The following is a 6000-nucleotide window of genomic DNA, read 5'->3' as shown; positions in this document are numbered from 1 at the left end:
GTACTCATTCATGTATACTTGTGTATTTCCCTCTTTTTAAACCTGATACCCCCAATTACCAGACTTCAGCACACTTCACAAGCTGTGTTCACCATTCTTTTTCAAAACTCTGGGTACCTCATCTCCCCATCATCATTCCCTCAACTACCACAGTACATACTCTCAGATTCAAATCACCCATCACTAATACTTGATTTCTTGCATAAAAACTACTGACACACTCACTCATCTCCTCCTAAAACACTCGCCTCTCTTCCTTAGTGCTCTCAATTCCATGCACATAAGTGTTAATAATCACCCACCTCTTGTATCACACTTTCAGTTTTACCCATCTTTGTCAAGGACTCACTTTCTTACCCTTTTTCACACATTTCCAGAACTCTTTCAGCAGCAGTGCTACCCTTTCATTAACTCTTGCCCTGACTTTATGCGTAAGACATTCATGAATCATTCTTCTTTCCCTCAGCTTTCGTTTTACTCAGAGGCAGAAACATTCAGGTTTTACTCAAACATACTACCCTATCTCTCCTTATTTCTTATCTTTGTTACATTCACCCATTTAGATAACTCCAGCATGATCCTTTGAGGATGATGAGCACTCCTTGATTGGTTCCATCTACTCCAGCTCTTAGAAATTGAAAAATCCAAGGGGAGGGTTTCCATCCCCTTGCTCCTGCCCCCTTTAATTGCCTTCTATGAAACACATGAAATGCATGAGAAATGTTCTTTCTCCCATATTCCCAAGGATCCCAACCCTTTCTAAGACATGCAGGGAATACATGGAAAGTATTCATATGATAATTTGTGGTCAAGTTTTGTTCTTTATGATTTAAAGTTTGCACCTCTTTGCTATACATGTATATTACTAATGAAAGAAAACTTCACCAGGAACAGACAAAAAAGACCACATTCATTCACCTTCAGTCTCTAGCTGTCATGTGTAATGCATCGAAACCACAGCTCCCTTTCCACATCCAGGCCCCACAGACCTTTCCATGGTTTACCCCAGATGCTTCACATGCCCTGGTTCAATCCATACATATATTTATTTTTTTCATACTTGATCGCCATTTCCTGCATTAGCGCCAGGAAACAGATAAAGATAGACACATCCTCCTCGAAGGCTCAGACTGGGGTGTCTAAATGTGTGTGGATGTAACCAAGATGAGAAAAAAGGAGAGATAGGTAGTATGTTTGAGGAAAGGAACCTGGATGTTTTGGCTCTGAGTGAAACGAGGCTCAAGGGTAAAGGGGAAGAGTGGTTTGGGAATGTCTTGGGAGTAAAGTAAAATCAGTGGGCAGTGAGAGGACAAGAGCAAGGGAAGAAGTAGCACTACTCCTGAAACAGGAGTGGTGGGAGTACGTAATAGAGTGTAAGAAAGTAAACTCTATATTGATATGGATAAAACTGAAAGTGGATGGAGAGAGATGGGTGATTATTGGTGCATATGCACCTGGGTATGAGAAGAAAGATCATGAGAGGCAGGTGTTTTGGGAGCAGCTGAGTGAGTGTGTTAGTAATTTTGATGCACGAGACCGGGTTATAGTGATGGGTTATTTGAATGCAAAGGTGAGTAATGTGGCAGTTGAGGGAATAATTGGTGTACATGGGGTGTTCAGGGTTGTAAATGGAAATGGTGAAGAGCTTGTAGATTTATGTGTTGAAAAAGGACTGGTGATTGGGAATACCTTGTTTAAAAAGAGAGATATACATAAGTATACGTATGTAAGTAGGAGAGATGGCCAGAGAGCGTTATTGGATTAAGTGTTAATTGATAGGCGCGAGAGAGACTTTTGGATGTTAATGTGCTGAGGGGTGCAACTGGAGGAATGTCTGATCATTATCTTGAGGAGGCAAAGGTGAAGATTTGTAGAGGTTTTCAGAAAAGAAGAGAGAATGTTGGGGTGAAGAGAGTGGTGAGAGTAAGTGAGCTTGGGAAGGAGACTTGTGTGAGGAAGTACCAGGAGAGACTGAGTACAGAATGGAAAAAGGTTAGAACAAAGGATGTAAGGGGAGTGGGGGAGGAATGGGAAGTATTTACGGAAGCAGTGATGGCTTGTGCAAAAGATGCTTGTGGTATGAGAAGCGTGGGAGGTGGGCAGATTAGAAAGGGTAGTGAGAGGTGGGATGAAGAAGTGAGATTATTAGTGAAAGAGAAGAGAGAGGCATTTGGACGATTTTTGCAGGGAAATAATGCAAATGAGTGGGAGATGTATAAAAGAAAGAGGCAGGAGGTCAAGAGCAAGGTGCAAGAGGTGAAAAAGAGAGCAAATGAGAGTTGGGGTGAGAGAGTATCATTAAATTTTAGGGAGAATAAAAAGATGTTTTGGAAGGAGGTAAATAAAAAGCGTAAGACAAGGGAACAAATGGGAACTTCAGTGAAGGGGGCTAATGGGGAGGCGATAACAAGTAGTGGTGATGTGAGAAGGAGGTGGAGTGAGTATTTTGAAGGTTTGTTGAATGTGTTTGATGATAAGAGTGACAGATATAGGGTGTTTTGGTCGAGGTGGTGTGCAAAGTGAAAGGGTTAGGGAGAATGATTTGGTAAACAGAGAAGAGGTAGTAAAAGCTTTGCGGAAGATGAAAGCCGGCAATGCAGCGGGTTTGGATGGTATTGCAGTGGAATTTATTAAAAAAGGGAGATGACTGTATTGTTGACTGGTTGGTAAGGTTATTTAATGTATGTATGACTCATGGTGAGGTGCCTGAGGATTGGAGGAATGCTTGCATAGTGCCATTGTAGAAAGGCAAAGGGGATAAAAGTGAATGCTCAAATTACAGAGGTATAAGTTTGTTGAGTATTCCTGGGAAATTATATGGGAGGGTATTGATTGAGAGGGTGAAGGCATGTATAGAGCATCAGATTGGGGAAGAGCAGTGTGGTTTTAGAAGTGGTAGAGGATGTGTGGATCAGGTGTTTGCTTTGAAGAATGTATGTGAGAAATACTCAGAAAAGCAAATGGATTTGTTTGTAGCATTTATGGATCTGGAGAAGGCATATGATAGAGTTGATAGAGATGCTCTATGGAAGGTATTAAGAATATATGGTGTGGGGGGTAAGTTGTTAGAAGCAGTGAAACTTTATATCGAGGATGTAAGGCATGTTTACATGTAGGAAGAGAGGAAAGTGATTGGTTCTCAATGAATGTTGGTTTGTTGCAGGGGTGTGTGATGTCTCCATGGTTGTTTAATTTGTTTATGGATGGGGTTGTAAGGGAGGTGAATGCAAGAGTTTTGGAAAGAGGGGCAAGTATGCAGTCTGTTGTGGATGAGAGAGCGTGGAAAGTGAGTCAGTTGTTCGCTGATGATACAGCACTGGTGGCAGATTCGTGTAAGAAACTGCAGAAGCTGGCGACTGAGTTTGGTAAAGTGTGTGAGAGAAGAAAGCTGAGAGTAAATGTGAATAAGAGCAAGGTTATTAGGTACAGTAGGGTTGAGGGACAAGTCAATTGGGAGGTAAGTTTGAATGGAGAAAAACTGGAGGAAGTGAAGTGTTTTAGATATCTGGGAGTGGATTTGGCAGCGGATGGAACCATGGAAGCGGAAGTGAATCATAGGGTGGGGGAGGGGGCGAAAATCCTGGGAGTGTTGAAGAATGTGTGGAAGTCGAGAACATTATCTCGGAAAGCAAAAATGGGTATGTTAGAAGGAATAGTGGCTCCAACAATGTTGTATGGTTGCGAGGCGTGGGCTATGGATAGAGTTGTGCGGAGGAGGGTGGGTGTGCTGGAAATGAGATGTTTGAGGACAATATGTGGTGTGAGGTGGTTTGATCGAGTAAGTAATAATAGGGTAAGAGAGATGTGTGGTAATAAAAAGTGTGGTTGAGAGAGCAGAAGAGGGTGTTTTGAAAAATGGGTTTGGTCACATGGAGAGAATGAGTGAGGAAAGATTGACCAAGAGGATATATGTGTCAGAGGTGGAGGGAACGAGAAGTGGGAGACCAAATTGGAGGTGGAAAGATGGAGTGAAAAAGATTTTGTGTGATCAGGGCTTGAACATGCAGGAGGGTGAAAGGAGGGCAAGGAATAGAGTGAATTGGATCGATGTGGTATACCGGGGTTGACGTGCTGTCAGTGGATTGAATCAGGGCATGTGAAGCGTCTGGGGTAAACCATGGAAAGCTGTGTAGGTATGTATATTTGCGTGTGTGGACGTGTATGTATATACATATGTATGGGGGTGGGTTGGGCCATTTCTTTCGTCTGTTTCCTTGCGCTACCTCGCAAACGCGGGAGACAGCGACAAAGTATAATAAAAAAAATAATATATATATATATATATATATATATATATATATATATATATATATATACAGGTACATCACTGATGGTTTGGCACCTCCTTTAGTCCAGACAAAATTACATGAGGGAACTTGAAATTACTGCGGCCACCATCCTAGTTTACTGGGCATTGTGTGTAGGGCACGCTTATTTAAATTCTTTACACTGCACTTGTTGGTGTTGATACCTCAATTCTGATATATTCTCGTTTTGCTTAAATTCAACCCTAGCTATGGTTTCTAAGACATGAGAGTGTCTGTTGCGGTGTCAAACGTAAGCACCAGTCCGTATCAATCAAAGATCAAGTAGAATTGTTAAAAAAAAATGGACTGGTGTTTCAGTGCATAAGCTGTGTGACATCTACAGCTGTAGTTCATCAACTGTTTACATAAAGAAGCAAAGGGAGAAAATATTGAAATTCTATGCAGAAAGCAAATTCAAGAAGCAAATGGCAATTAGAAAAACTATTTAAGATGGTAAGAGTACTGAGCACGATCAAGTGATGATGGAATACTTTAGGCACTTGAGAGATGTATAATTAGTGGGTTAGAGGTGTGTTGATGAATTATTGTGACAACGGTTGGTCCAGCAAATTAGTTAATCTGGCAAGGCTTTGGAAGCAAGAGTGCTGGAAAATTGGTGTGTGTATACATGTATATATATATATATATATATATATGACTTGTGTATATATATATATATATATTTATTTTATTAAGTATACTTAATCGCCGTCTCCCAAATTTAGCGAGGGAGCGCAAGGAAATAGAAGAAAGAATGGTCCAACCCACCCACATACACGTTTATACATAAAACGCCCACACACGCACATATACATATTCTTACTTGCTGCCTTCATCCATTCCCGCTGACACCCAGCCACATGAACTAGCCCCCCCATCCCCAGAAAGGCAGCACCAGGTGGGAAAAAAATAAGCCACATTCATTCTCTAGCTGTCGTGAGTAATACAACAAAACCACAGCACCCTTCCCATATCCAGGCCTCACAAAACTTTTCATGGTTTATCCCAGGCACTTCACATGCCCTAGTTCAATCAATTGACAGCAAGTCGACACTGGTATACCACATTGTTCCAATTCACTTTATTCCTTGCACACCTTTCACCCTCCTGTATGTTCAGGCCCCGATCGCTCAAAATCTTTTTCACTCCATCCTTCCACCTCCAATTTGGTCTCCTGCTTCTCCTTGTTCCCTCTACCTCTGACACATATATCCTCTTTGTCAGTCTTTCCTCACTCATTCTCTCCATGTAACCAAACCATTTCAACACACCCTCTTCTGCTCTCTCAACCACACTCCTTTTTATTACCATGCATCTCTCTTACCCTTTCATTACTTATTCAATCAAACTACCTCACACCATGCATTGTCCTCAAACATTTCATTTCCAACATATCCACCCTCCTCTGCACAACCCTATCTATAGCCCATGCCTTGCAACCATATAACATTGTTGGAACCACCATTCCTTCAAAAGTACCCATTTTTTCTCTCGGATAATGTTTCTCGCCTTCCACACATTCTTCAACACTCCCAAAACCTTCGTCCCCTCCCCTACCCTGTGACTCACTTCTGCTTCCATGGTTCCATCCGCTGCTAAATCCACTCCCAGATCTCTAAAACACTTCACTCCCTCCAGTTTTTCTCCATTCAAACTTACCTCCCAATTAACTTGTCCCCCAGCCCTACTGAAC

This window comes from Panulirus ornatus, chromosome 1, assembly GCF_036320965.1.
Source record: "Panulirus ornatus isolate Po-2019 chromosome 1, ASM3632096v1, whole genome shotgun sequence".
Classification (NCBI taxonomy): domain Eukaryota; kingdom Metazoa; phylum Arthropoda; class Malacostraca; order Decapoda; family Palinuridae; genus Panulirus; species Panulirus ornatus.
The sequence above is the reverse complement of the archived record's forward strand: the minus strand, read 5'-3'. Positions refer to the sequence as shown.